Source organism: Suricata suricatta, chromosome 4, assembly GCF_006229205.1.
Source record: "Suricata suricatta isolate VVHF042 chromosome 4, meerkat_22Aug2017_6uvM2_HiC, whole genome shotgun sequence".
In the NCBI taxonomy this organism is placed as follows: domain Eukaryota; kingdom Metazoa; phylum Chordata; class Mammalia; order Carnivora; family Herpestidae; genus Suricata; species Suricata suricatta.
Genome location: NC_043703.1, coordinates 84,210,418 through 84,225,605, shown reverse-complemented (window position 1 = coordinate 84,225,605; position 15,188 = coordinate 84,210,418). Strand labels below are relative to the sequence as shown.

The 15,188-nt window shown below is 36.5% G+C and overlaps 1 long non-coding RNA gene across 5 annotated transcripts in view; it reads right to left on the bottom strand.

Moving 5' to 3' along the window:
* LOC115288957 overlaps positions 1 to 9,390 on the bottom strand; it is a 32,285-nt gene extending 22,895 nt beyond the window's left edge. For 3 of the 5 annotated variants that reach the window (XR_003907292.1, XR_003907293.1, XR_003907296.1), the window contains exon 1: positions 9,308 to 9,383. This is a non-coding gene — a long non-coding RNA (uncharacterized LOC115288957). Of the gene's footprint in view, positions 1 to 9,307 lie in introns of all 5 variants that reach the window. The other 2 variants (XR_003907294.1, XR_003907295.1) reach the window with 1 other exon arrangement.
* Positions 9,391 to 15,188: the final 5,798 nt, after the last annotated feature.

Genomic DNA, 15,188 nt, shown 5'->3' with positions numbered 1-15,188 from the left:
GCCTCAGGCTCCATGCCATAACTGTATGGTAAATTATGTGGCAGAGTCCAAAAATAACATAGAATTCAAAGACTAGATTTAAAATAAAAATGTTGTCTGACAAATCTAGGAAACCCTTTTAAAATGTCATAAAATTCCTCTGCCTTTTAAGTAATACGGAGTAATTTTTTTGGCCATGGGCTTCTTTATTAGAGACTTAAAAAAAAAAGCTTCCCTGTGCAATGTTTAAAGAATTGGGTTAGTGAGTAGGTCTATATTGCAGCTTAATCTTATAAATAATAACATAATATTTATTAAATGCTTACTGCATTCCAGGCACTCAAAAATCTATCCCGTAAATATTACTATTAAACATACTTTATAAATAAGAAAACTGAGGCTTGATGAAAACTGAGGCTTGATGAAGTTTAATGACCTAATATTCACATTCAGTTTTATCATATACCATATGACTTTCTTAGTTATTTTTGCCGGCCTTATTATAATTATGGAGGCAAGAATCTGTTCACCCCATGGTGTGTGTGCGTCTGCATAGGTGTGTGTATTTTGTGCCTTGGCACTGTTTCATAGTAAGCCAACCAACATATAAATTAGTTGAAATGGCAAACAATTTCTGAAATATTACTATACTACAATATGATTCTTAAAAGTCATTAGAGCATAATGTATATCATCTATTAAAACAAAAACAATAAAAATCTAGTGTGATTAAAGTTGTTAGAAAAATTATGCAAGGAATAAGAGGAATGGTAGGATTCTTATCAAACATATTGCTGGGAGTGCTCTATAATTATATATGAATTGACAATTTTTGTACCAATAGCCATGACTAACTCCTTCCATATGGGTAACTTAGATATTATATAAAGACCGTGCCAGACTTTAGATGGTAGCTAAGGAGCCATCATTTTCAGTCATCATTGCTCCAGGATGAAAGTCACTTTATGAATTGAAATATTTTCCATCTTTCTTTTTTTATATTTTATTTTATTTTTAAATGTTTATCTTGAGAGAGAGAGAGAGAATGGGAGGGTCAGAGAGAGAGCAAGAGATAATCCCACAAATGTGGATCATGCCCAACTTACTTCTTATCTTCTTTAATTGATGAATTTCTTTCAATTTTTTGTATTTCCCCCCTCTTTCATTTCTTTAAATAGTTTTTTGTATTTTGTCTTAAGTTTATAATTGTCACCTGCTACCAGATGCTATAAACAGTATTATTTATTGTTGCATCTAATACATAATTATAGCTAACTAAATGGTGGTGCATCTTTTAAGATAATATAATTATAATGTGCATTTAAAGAAGGATGAAGATAATTTCAGTGATGATAAAAATAATGGAAAAGAAGACTCTAGTACAACATGGACTACATTTTCATTAATGAAACTGGAATTCATGTTTTGTTTTTTGAAAAACTAATGAGAATAAAAATCACAGGTAAAAAGACTTCTGATCAACATAAAGAAAATATTTTACAGGTATTAGATACTCATTTATATGAGTCATATTATTTTAGGACAGAATAAATAGTTTGAATCATACGTAAATACATGACGTTTATCCTGAAATTTTGACAAATAATTTCTAGTTACTTCAAATATGGTTAACTCTCTAAACAAGAAGAGAGTTTTCTACCTCATCTATAATTTTAAAATATTCACTTAAAATCCATATTAATCCAAGAGTTCCACTAAAAATGTATTAATTCAGGCAGAGGGATTATTGCACAGGAAATACTAAATTAAAGGTGTTGATGCAATCTGCCTGGGCAGTTTTTAATGCTTTCTGATTCTAGCTGTACAAATAAAAGTTCTAACTGTTAAAGAACAGTATATTTTATATCCATTACTAGCCCTGTTTTTTAGAAAAAATGTTAAAAATTTGATTATTAAGTAGTGCAAATTAAAATTACTTCTTTATTTTCAGAAGGTGAAAGAATCAGTTTAAATTTATATATTAAAAATAATTTTTAATGATTTATGTTTGAGAGATAGACAGACAGACAGAGCACAAGAAGGGGAGGGCAGAGAGAAAGGGAGACAGAATCTGAAGCAGGCCCCAGGCTCTGAACTGCTCAGCACAGAGCCCCACAAGGGGCTTGGACTCACAAACCGTGAGATATGAAACAAACTATGAACTGAAGTTAACCCATTGAGCCACCCAGGCGATTTTTGTGTATTTTTTTTAAATACACACTGTGATAAACTATCGCTACATAAATGAAAGTGGATCTTTGAAGGTCGCTGAGTAGCTCTGTCATTAAAAGACCAACTTTGGCTCAGGTCATGATCTCATAGTTCATGGGTTCAGCCACACATTAGGCTCTGTACTCCACAGCTTGAGTTCTAGAGCCTACTTTGGATTCTGTGTCTCCTTCTCTGTCTGCCCCTCCCATACTGGTGCTCTGTCTCTATCTTTCTCCCTCACTGTCAAAAATAAATAGACATTGAAAAAAATTTTAAAGTAAATAAAATGGATCTCTGAGCTTAGAGTTATCTTCTCTATTTCCATACTTGCACATATGTATGTTTTGGAATTAAAACTGCTGACAATCAAAATAAATAAATCTTCTTAAAAAAATTTTTACGCTTTTTCTTCATCTATCGACAGGATCATATGTTTTTTCTTTTTCTTTTATTAACGTGATGTGTCACATTGATGGATTTGCGAATATTGAACCAGGCTTGTAACCCAGGAATGAATCCCAGTTGATCATAATGGATAATTATTTTTATATGCTGTTGAATTCGATTTGCTAGTATCTTGTTGAGTATTTTTGCATCGATATTCATTAAGGATATTGGCCTGTAGTTCCCTTTTTTTCTTGGGTCTTTGTCTGGCTTAGGAATCAAAGTGATATGTGCTTTGTAGAATGAGTCCAGAAGTCTTCCTTCCATTTCTATTTTTTTGGAATAACTTGAGAAGGATCGGTGTTAACTCTGCTTTAAATGTTGCTTGAATTCCCCTGGGAAACCATCCAACCCTAGGCTTTTATTTGTTGGGAGATTTTTGATAACTGATTCAATTTCTTCACTGGTTATGGGTTTGTTCAGATTTTCTAGCTCTTCTCGTTTGAATTTTGTTAGTGCATGTGCATTTAGGAAACTGTTCATTTCTTCTAGATTATCCGGTTTGTTGGCATATAATTTTTCATAGTAATCTCTGATGGTTGCTTGTATTTCTGAGGGATCTGTTGTAATAGATCCATTTTCCTTCATGATTTTGTCTATTTGAGTGTTTTCTCTTTCTTTTCTTTCCTAGCTAGAGGTTTATCAATTTTTTTTATTTTTCCAAAAAGCAACTCTTGGATTCATTGATCTGTTCAATTGTTTTTGTGGATTCTATATTGTTTAATTCTGTGCTGATCTTTATTATTTCTCTTCTTTTGCTGGGTTTTGGGTGCTCTTGCTGCTCCCTTTCTAGTTTCCTTAGGTGCTCTGTTAGGTTTTGAGTTTGCGCTTTTTCTAGTTTGTTGAAATAGGCCTGGATTGCAATGAACGTTCCTCTTAAGACTGCCTTTGTTGCTTCCCAGAGAGTTTGGATTGTTAAATTTTCATTTTCATTTGTTTCCATATATTTTTAAATTTCCTCTCTAATTGCCTGGTTCACCGAATCATTCTTCCATTGGGTAGTTTTTAACCTCCACATTTTTGGAGGTTTTCCAGACTTCTACCTGTGGTTGATTTCAAGTTTCATAGCATTGTGATCTGAAAGTATGCATGGTATGATCTCAGTATTTTTGTATTTATGGAAGGCTGTTTTATGACCCAGTATGTGATCATTCCGTGCTCATGAATGGGAAGAATAAACATTGTTAAAATGTCATTATTACCCAAAGCAATATACACATTCAATGTAATCCCCATCAAAGTTGCACCAGCATTCTTCTCAAAGTTAGAACAAACTATCTTAAAATTCGTATGGAACCACAAAAGACCCCAAATAGCCAAAGTAATATTGAAGAAGAAAACCAAAATGGCATCACAATCCCAGACTTTAGCCTCTATTACAAAACTGTCATCATCAAGACAGTATGGTATTGGCACAAAAACAGACACATAGACCAATGGAATAGAATAGAGAGCCCAGAACTGGCCCCACAACTGTATGGCCAATTAATCTTTGACAAAACAGGAAAGAGTATCCAATGGAAAAAAGACAGCCTGTTCAACAGATGGTGTTGGGAGAACTGAACAGCAACATGTAGAAGAATGAAATTAGACCACTTTCTTTCACCATTCACAAAAATAAAACTCAAAATGGATGAATCACTTGAATGTGAGACAGGAAACCATCAACACCTTATAGGAGAAAGAAGGAAATAGACTCTTTGACCTCAATCGCAGCAATTTCCTCCTTAACACATCCCCAAAGTCAAGAGAATCTAGAACAAACATGAACCATTGGGACCTCATCAAAATAAAAAGCTTCTGCACTGCAAAGGAAATGATAAAAAAAAAAAAACTAATAGGCAACCGACAGAATGGGAAAAGGTAGTGGCAAATGGCATATCAGATAAAGGGCTAGTATCCAAAATCTATAAGGAACTCACTAAAATCCATACCGGAAAAACCAATAATCCAGTGAAGAAATGGGCAGAAGATCTGAACAGACACTTCTCCAAAGAGGACATCCAGATGGCCAATAGGCACATGAAACGATGCTCAGTGTCACTCATCATCAGAGAAATACAAATCAAAACCACACTGAAATATCACCTCACATAAGTCAGAGTGGCTAAAATGAACAAATCAAAAGACTATAGATGCTGGTGAGGATGTGGAGAGACTGGCACCTCCTACACTGTTGGTGGGAATGCAAACTGGTGCAGCCGCTCTGGAAAACAGGATGGAGGTTCCTCAGAAAACTATAGTAGAACTCCCCTATGACCCAGCAATAGCACTGCTAGGAATTTACCCAAAGGATATAGAAGTGCTGATGCATAGGAGCACATGTAACCCAACGTTCATAGCGGCACTTTCTACAATAGCCAAATCCTGGAAAGAACCTAAATGTCTATCACCTGATGAGTGGATCAAGAAGATGTGGTATATATAAACAATGGAGTAGTACATGGCAATGAGGAAGAATGAAATCTGGCCATTCGTGGCAAAGTGGATGGACCTCGAGGGTGTTATGCGGAGTGAAATAAATCAGGCAGAGGAGGACAGATACCATATGTTTGCACTCAAAAGTCTAACAAGAGAAACCTAACAGAAGACCATGGTGGGGGGAAAGGGGGAAAGAGAGTTGGAGAGAGAGAGGGACACAAATCATGAGAGACTATTGTATACTGAGAATGAACCGAGGGCTGAAGGGGGAGGGGGAGGGTGAAAGGGGGTGATGGTCATGGAGAGGGACACTTGTGGGGAGAAGCACTGGGTGTTATATGGAAACCAATTTGACAATAAACTATTATTAAAACATTTTTATGTTTATGTAATTTTGAGAATGAGAGAGAGACCCACACACAGAATGCAAGCAGGGGAGGGCCAGAGGGAGAGGGAGACACAGAATCTGAGGCAGGCTCCAGGCTCTGAGCTGTCAGCACAGAGACCGACGTGGGGCTAGAACCGACACTGTGAGATCATGACATGAGCCAAAGTTGAACGCTTAACCAACTGAGCCACCCAGGAGCCCCAAGAATAAACAGATATTCTTATAAGCCACAAGAAAAAGACATATTTCCAAAAGATATTTTGATGCAACTTAATCAGTGGGTTTTCAGTGCTAAACATTAAGTACAAAGCACCATGAAGCAAATACATTCATGCAAAAGAAAAGCATATTATGAAGCATACTCTAATAAATGTTAGGATAATCAGGATGCCTTATGAACTAAAGAATTGTGATATTAGCACAGACATAAACCTGTAGACCGGTATAACCAATACAACCCAGAAACAGACTCACATGGAGAGAAAACTGATACGTTACTGAGCAGACATTACAGATAAATGGAGTAAGGGAGGCTTCTTTTAATAGGTGTTAAGATGACTATATATCTTGAAAAATTGTATCTGTTAATGCTTTGTATGGAAGTTAATTAAATATGATTAGAAACTTAAATAACTAGGCAAAAGTTTTGAATGAAAGCAGACTTTTTGACATTGGAATGAGTAAAATTTCCTTAAAACCAGTCACACAACATAAATCCATTAAGAAAAGATGATTTCAACTGTGTTAAAATTAATAGCTATCAAGTGTTAATTTAAGGAATGGAGTTGAATCCAAGTACAAAGGGACACACATGTATTATTAATATTGAATAACAGTGAGGGCTCCTAGATGATTCAGTCAGTTTAGTGTCTTACTTTTGATTTGGGCTCAGGTCATGATCTCACGGTTGTGAGATCGAGCCCTGCATTGGGCTCTGTGCAGACTGTGGAACCTGATTGGGATTCCCTCTCTCCCTTTCTCTCAGCACCTCTCCTGCTTTCTCTCTCACTCCCTCTCAAATATAAGTAAACATTTTTGAGAATATTAAGTAATTAATATTATATTTGAAATCCACAATGTATAACAAAACTCTGCGAATAATCAAGAAAAGACAAATAATGGACATGTGGACAAAAGCCAAAAAGAGGAATTTCATATAAGAGAAAAATATGGATTAAACAATAAGTAAATCACAGTGGAACTCAAGATGATATGCTATTATACACTACTTTATTGGCCAACATTCCAAAATCCAATACTCCTAAGTGCTGATGAGGACAGGGGCAATAGGACTTCTGTTAGACTGTAGGTTGGAGTGTAATTGGTAAAACCATTTTGAGAAATTATTTATGGTTAGCCAGGAAAGTAAAGAAAGATGTGTCCTATACATCAGCAGGTCTGTTGTTATTTACACAGAGGAAGTCTTGAAAATATGCATAGGAGACAGGTACACAAGCATCACAGCAGTTTTTATGTCAAAACAAATACTGGAAAAAACCTAAGTCTCTACTGTCAAAAGAATGAAATATAGTTTATATATTTACTATGGACTGAATACTTGTATCCCCTTCCCCAAATTTATGTGTTGAAAACTTACTTAAGTCCCAAAGTGATGGTGTTTGAAGGTGGAGCCTTTTTGAGGTGACTAGATCATGAGGGTAGAGCTCTCCTGAATGGGATTAGTTTCTGCTGGGAGCCACATTGGCCTTGCTGGATGATACAGTCACAGCAAGGAAATGGCAGATGTTTGCGCAGCTCCTGTCATGAAGCTAAACTGGTATCTCCTTCTACTATTGGCTCATATTGGCAATGGGACCGCTGTTATTGATCAGGCCTCACAATGTCCCACATCAGACCGATATTTCCCACACAGATACCTCATGAGAAGAAGCATATTCCCACCTCTCCAAAGGAGATTTTAGACAAAGTACTGCAGATGTTTGTCAAAAGGCCCTTTAGTGAGCCTTACAAACCCAAGACATAGATAATAAAAGGGGATTAAAGAACACAAGAGTTACTATTAACTCTGGCCCAGAGAAAAAGAGCCTAACTTAGAGATAAGAAGCAAACAAGAGCTGAACATAAGTTACTACATATACCTTTGCTAATTGGTGCCACAAATACCTTCCCTTACACTGATATCCGTTATGAGGTTGGGTAAGAGTAGTTAAAACTTAAACTCATGTATAAAGACCGGCACATCTAGGGCTCCTATGGTGCTTACATCTTCAATTCAACATCAAATAAGGTTTACACAAGCAAGTTACTAACCAGCGCAAGGACCTTCTTCCTTTTGTGAGACATACAGAATGACTCCTAGCCTAGTCTTTGCCTGAATCTTAGCGTTATTGACATAAACAAATGTGTTTGCTATCTGCTTCTCACTGAGAACACCCTGCCATCTTCTTTGTTGTAAGATTTACTACCGGTTTAAACAAATGTGTATGTTATCTGCTTTTCATTGAGAATATCCTGTTATCTTATTATTTGTAAAAATTAACTACCTCACTGAAATTAGAGTAGTTCTATAAAAATGTGTAAAACCTATTTCTGTACACTTTTCAAGGCATCTTACCACTGAGATTTATTTGTAGTAAAAATTCCACTTTATGATGTCATGTTAACACTTGATCTATAAATAAAGACACAAAATTCGACAGAGCAGAGACGCCTGCCTGGTGATCAGAAAGGAATCCAAGGCTCTCTCACACCCTTTTGCTAACACAGTCCCTCCTTTCAGGGACCCGTGGACCTGCTGGAACCGGATTCTGGCAAGTTCCCTATTAAAAGAAACCCCAAATACCTCTTTCATTCCTTCTGCTTATGAGGACATAGAAGACAACCTGCTCTTTGTGAACTCAAATTTGTCAGGGATTGATCTTGAACCTGTTAGCCTCTAGAAGTATGAGAAGTAAATTTCTCATTGATTATAGACCACCCAGTCTATGGTATTTATGTTATAGCAGTTCAAATGGACAATAACAATATTCATGCAACTGAATTCAATAGCTACAGCGAAGGGGTGCCTGGATGGTTCAGTCGGTTAAGCGTTCAACTTCTGCTCAGGTCATGATCTCATGGTTCTTGGTTTCTCGCCCCACATCAGGCTCTGTGCTGACAGCTCGGAGCCTAGAGCTTGCTTCTGACTGTGCACTTTTTATTCATCTCTCAAATAAGCATTTAAAAAAATTTTTTAAAAGCTTCAATGAAGGCAAAAGAACTATTTTTGTAAACATAAATGAATCAAACATAAAATTGTGGATAATATTCAAACATGATACTGATTTCAGTTGGAGAAGTGCTTTGTAGTTCAATAAAGTCTTCAACATGCAAACAATATTTTATAATGTCAGCATACACTCACATAGTTACAGTACAAAACATGTATGAGAATGATAAAAGTTAATTCATGAAATACTTTTCCCCGGGAATCAGGGATCTTAAATACAGCTTAAGTGTCAATTCCTCCACATTTAAAGAATTTTTTTGCATGCTTTTTTTAATAATCTTTTTTCTTTTAGTTTGTTTGTTTGTTTATTTTAGAGAGCAAGAGCACTCGAATGGCAGAGAGAGAGAAGGAGAGAAAGAGAATCCCAACCAGGCTCTGCACAGTCAGCCCAGAACTTGCTGAGGGGCTCTAATCCACAAACCATGAGATCATGACTTGAGCAAAACACATGAGCTGATGCTTAACTGACTGAGCCACCAAGGCGCCCCTCAGCCCCCCCATTTTACAAAGCATTTGAAGCACAAGAAAAAATCTATGTTTTTGAAAACAATTGTGTTCATTATGTAATTATTTTTACCCATACGTTTAATTCCATAATAAAAAGTTTGCTTCAGACAAAAAAGTAAGTGACAGACCTACAAATCTGGGTTACTTCCACTGTTCTCTCTTAATACAGATGCTGTTCTGCCTTCCTTCTGATTGAAAATGTTCACTCGCTTTATGCATTAGCTTCCTATGGCTGTTGGAATACCTCATTACAAATTAGTGACTTCACAGAGGTACTTGGGTGGCTCAGCATGGATTTTCTCTTTACCTCTCCCTTGTTCTCTCTCTCTTTCTCTCCTTACCTCTCAAAATAGATACATAAACTTAAAAAAATTGTTGAAGATCAGAAGTGCAGAGTGAATTTTACAGCACTAAACTCAAGGCATTGCCCTGGCTGTATTTTTCCTGGAGAAAACTCTGTTTTCTTTCCACTTCCAGTTTCCCATGGCTGCCCACAAGCCTTGGCTCATGGCCTCCTCCATCTTCCAAGGGTGTCTCTTCACCCTCTGCATTCCTTCCCCCTCATGTCTTCTTTCTTCTACCATCTTCTCCTTCCTCCCTCTTATAAGGACCCTTCGGATGAAACTGGGTCTCTACCTAGATCTTTAGTTTAACCACTTCAGCAAAATCTCCTTTATCACAAAAGTTAATATGTTCACAGGTGCCAGGGACATTTGTGGAGGGTGGAGAGGAGGGTCATTACTCAGCCTACCACACCTCCTCATTCATTACCTTACAGACTCTCACGTCCTTCAGAAATGGTAGAACTGGGTGGGCTCATTTTAATTATTCATTTTAAAATCTTGGTGACAAAACACGCACATTTATCAATTTATATTTCTTATACCTCAGAGGCTCTGAATAACATTTGCTACTTTCTTCTCTTCCGGCAGGCACATAGCAAGTAGAAAAGCTTCACTTTCCCTTTTGTGCCCTATTTTCAAACTGCATCTTTTAGTCTCCTTCACATTCAAATATTCTGAATATTTTTCATCATGCTCATAACCCTTCACTCCCAACTCCCATATATGTTCAGTTTTACCTCACTCTGCCCCTGTATTTTTTTAGCAAATAAAAATACCTTGAAGAATATCTTTCTCCTAGAAGTGGTTTTCCGTATTGACTCACTGACCCATTTTAGGTTAGAATAGGAATTGTCACTTGTCACTTTCATAGATACTAGCAATATTTACATAAGATGTTGCGATTTACAGTTGATGCTGACTTACATCATGTCCCTTGCTAAAATCATTGAAATTTTAACTTTTTCAGCTAAAATCATTGAAATCTCATGATCTCTTCCAGTAACAAGCAATACTTTGCATTACTATTTACCTGTTATTGGCATTAGCTTCCTCCGAAGGGACCATTGTGAGCTCACAGAAAGCAATCCTGTGATAATAACACAAGTGACGTTATTCAATATCTATCATAGTGAAAAGTACTTTAAAATATGTACACTGATGATTTTTAAAAGACTATTATGATTTTGAATTCATATAGTGCAAGGCTCTAAGATTCTTCTTTCTGTGTCTAAGTTAAGGAATGCTTTGGCGTGTTATTTATTACATTAACTCAACTTTTTAACAATGTTTTATTTATTTTTGAAAGTGCAAGCTAAGGAGGGCAGAGAGAGAGGGAGACAGAGGATCTGTCGCAGGTTCTTCACTGCAACAATGAGTGAAGATGTCAGGCTCAAACTCACAAGCTGGGAGGTCATGACAAGAGCCGAAGTCAGACCCTCAACCAACTGAGCCACCAGGTGCCTGTTCACTCACTTTTTGAACAAGGCAGAAGAAGCAGTGATAATAGTAGTCATATTGCTCTTATGATTTCTATCCTCTGTGAAACCTCAAGAAGTCAGGAGGCTCTGAAGTCTGACCAAACAAAAGATTATGAAGAGACAATGTCCAGCAAGACTGGAGGAGTGGGAAAGAATGCTGATAAGTCAAATTTTCAAAGCCTCCATTGGGCAGGCTAGAGCAAGCTGTGAATGTGGCTGACAAGGTGATGTGACCTGGATTGCCAGTTTTGGGTGTACATACTAGAAAAGAAAATTTCCATTTAACACAATTTTGAGGACCACAAAAGACAGTTAAATATTAGAGAACTCAATATAAATAATGAATTCACCAAATACAATGCTGTATTTAATTGGCCTCATCTTAGACTTTTTCAAAATACATTTTGACCATTTATGCAATTGCTCATGATTACAACATAGTTATGTCACAGCTACTTTGAAAAGTATAGTGGTTTGGGTCGTTGTATTAGAAAAATGGGCAAACATGACTGGGCACCTGGGTGGCGCAGTCTGGTAAGGATCTGACTTTGGCTCAGCTCATGATCTTGCGGTTCTTGAGTTTGAGCCCCATGTCAGGCTCTGTGTTGACAGCTCAGAGCCTGGAGTCTGCTTCAGATCTTGTGTCTCCCTCTCTTTCTGTCCCTCCCCCACTCACACTCTGCCTCTCTCTCTCTCTCTCTGTCTCTCTCTCAAAAACAAACATTAAAAAATTTAATGAAAAAATGAAAAATGTGCAAGCCCAAATATTGCCTCTAACTACATCATATACTTCTTGCATTTCCAGTTCCTTTCACATTTTAATTTTAATTTTTTTATTCTTTGAGAGAATTCCTCCCATACTCCTAAAACTTTATTATGTTAATACTGACATGACAGGGCACTTCTTGCCGAGATGGACAATGTTGAAGAGATTACAAAGAGAAGCACATGATGTCCTTGCACCTGAAATTGCTCATGGTGCACCTGGACTTGAGAAAAGCCTGTACATGAAGAGGAAGGAAAAGTCAGAATACAAACTGCATGACCGCTGAATGCCAACCGGAAATGGTGCTGCAGGGACACTGAGTTACCAGCTGATTATGGCAAACAACAGTGTTTTCCCCTTTATGGTGTACTTGGCATTTTTGAAGCTCACATCGATAACTACAGGGTAGGGCACAGAGAAACCACTCACACTATGTACTTCAGTAATGCTCCTCATTAGATTAAAACTTTCTCAACTGGAAAGTAAGTGAAATGAATCAATGGAAGAATACTCAGTCACATGCACAACTATTACTAAAAGATTATGTTTTCCTTATGTAGCTAGAAGAATATGGACTTCTTGGATGATTCAAGAAAGAACTTGGGAAGACATGTCAAAGGTAGTCAAGCTTTGGGAGACTTGAAGGGATGTGGAACGCTGGGAGGTAGGACTCCCGAGGAGGGTGAGATACGGCTGAGGGTGGAAGGTATTTCATGTAGAAGATCGGGAGTGAGACGGAATACCAGATGCAAGAAATGGTAGCTCAAGGAATAGAGTAGGTAGAGGAGCAGAGATGAAGGATGTGAGCACCATAGTTCTGACAACAACCAAACTTGATGTGGGTTAGAGCATCTTTATTACTCTCCACTTCTCCATGTTTTCCTCCAGGAACCACAACCCCAGACCAAAGAAATTCTGGCCATATGGCGTGCCTGGGTGGCTCAGTTTGTGAAGGGTCTATCTTCGGCTCAGATCATGATCTCAGTTTGGGAGTTTGAGCGCTACATAAGGCTCACTGCTGTCAGCACAGAGTCTGTTTTAGAAGCTCTGTCACGCCGCCCCCTGTTTCTCCCCCAGGTGCACAATGCTCTTTCTCTCTCTCAAAAGTAAATAAACATGTCTCAAGGAAAAAAATTGCAATGGAAAAATAGAAAATATGTTTAAGTAAGTAATACTGAAAATACTACATTTTTAAATTTCCAAGTATTGGGGATTTTCTAATTATCTTTATGTTATTTATTCTTTTGTAATTTAACTCTATGGTGATTTGAGAAAATACTCTGTATGATTTCAAGCCTTTGAAATTTGTTCATAACGTCTCTATGGCTAGACTACAGTCAAATTTTTTAAATGTTCTGTGTGTACTCAAAAATAAAGGGCATTAAGTAGTTTTAATATGGATTCTAAAATTTTAGAAAGAAGATGAATAAGTCAAGCTTTTTAAGTGGGTTTAAAAAAAGTAAATAAACATGAACAAAAAATTTAGGCTGTATTTCAGATTTCTGTACTTACCATGAAAATTTGATGTGAGATTGTAATTGAAGGATAAAAACTAGTATGTAAACTTTTTAGTGTGTCTAAAGTACATGCCATTCAATTAACATCTCTAAAAAGATAAATCATCTTAATTAAGTAATATACGTGTGTTTGTATGAATATAAATGAATACACACATTAGTAATGTCATTTTATATTTCTAAATATGACATATATTTGATTATACACACATATGAGTTTACATTGTATTGATGCTTATATTAATGGTAATATACACCTGTACGTACTGTCTCAGACTAGTTATTGACTCAAAAATATATTGGATTTTAACTCCATTCAGCAGATCATTTTATGTTTTACTTAAATGAAAATAACATACTGATATCTCACCACATTTCAGCATAACTAAAACTGGATGACTGAAATGTCATTTCATCAGCTCTGAAAAATAGCTATCATTTTTGTTACCATTTCAGAGAAATACATTGAAACAAAAGCTGTTGATAAATGTAACAGAAGTCATGTATGTTACGTGAAACAAAATGAAGTTTTTCTATTTCAAGCCTGGTTCATCTTTCATATAGCTATAATTCTCATTATTATATATAAAGAATATAATTTCAACTGCTACAAAAGTAAGTCCCTTTGTATTTATAAAATATGACATTAATTTTCAAAACATGTGTTTGTTAATAGAGAACAAGAGATAAAATTCTAGGTCCATAATTTTTGACAACTGAAGTCCTTAAAATTTTTTAATGCTTATTTAATTTTGAGAGAAAGAGAGAGAGCAAAGCAGGGAAGGACAGTGAGAGAGAGAGAGACAGAAACTCTGAAGCAGGCTCTGAGCCATCAGCACAGAGCCCAGTGCAGGGCTTGACCCCAAGAACTATGAGATCATGACCTGAGCCGAAGTTGGAAGCTCAGCTGACAGAACCATCCAGTATCCCCGACAACTGGAATTTTTTCAAGTTGTTCATCTTAAGGTCTTAACTATATACGACTCCTTAAGGCCCTCTAGGCCCCTCCTGGTAATGATTTAAGTAGTCAAAAGTCAGAGAATTTCCTCCAAATACTTACCCGCACTTGGTATGAGCAGGTATTTTAATATTAGCCATTCAAATATGTTAATAGTATTTCATTTTAGTCTCTGTGTGGTTTTAACGCTGCACATCTTTTCATGTATTTATTTGGAATCTGCAAATAATGTTTGGTGAAATGTCTGTTCAAATATTTTGCCTTTAATATTGAGTTGTTTCTTTCTTCATGGGTTTAGAAAGTTCCTTTAGATATTTGGAATACAAGTCTTTTATCAGATATATGATGTGCAAATATTTTTCTCCCTGTCTTTGGCTTTATTAAATTAAATGACAAGCCTTTTGAAGAGAAATTTTTAATTTTGATGAAACTAATTTATCAATTTCTGTTGAACATCTCTGCTCTAGAAGATAATTTACCAAAGAATAAGAATCTCATGTGTATGCATGTGTGTGTATAAATGGAAAATCTTCTTTGTTTCAATTTTCTTGTCTGTGAACACAATCATATTTTGCATAGGTCTGTATTAATGAGTACACAGAAACTCTCCTTCAGAGCTCATACCTCACAGGGGAAAACAGTAAAAACACAGGAAGAGAAGGAGGTGGAAGACAAAATCAGGGAAGAGCAGAGAGAGAAAGGAACAGAAGCTACCATTTTTTAATTTACTTTGCTTTGGTTGCAGACAGTTTCCTTGAAATCCACAGGGATTTTGTAAGTGAGGTGCAATTGTTTCCAGCATACTGTTGTAAAACCCAGGGATAGAATATCAAACCTAGTTCTTTAACACCAGCTTTTTAGACTTCGATATGCTGCCATAGAGAAGGATACTATCAAATTGGTGTGAATAAAACAATTCTTGGCAATAAAAATAACACTCGATGTG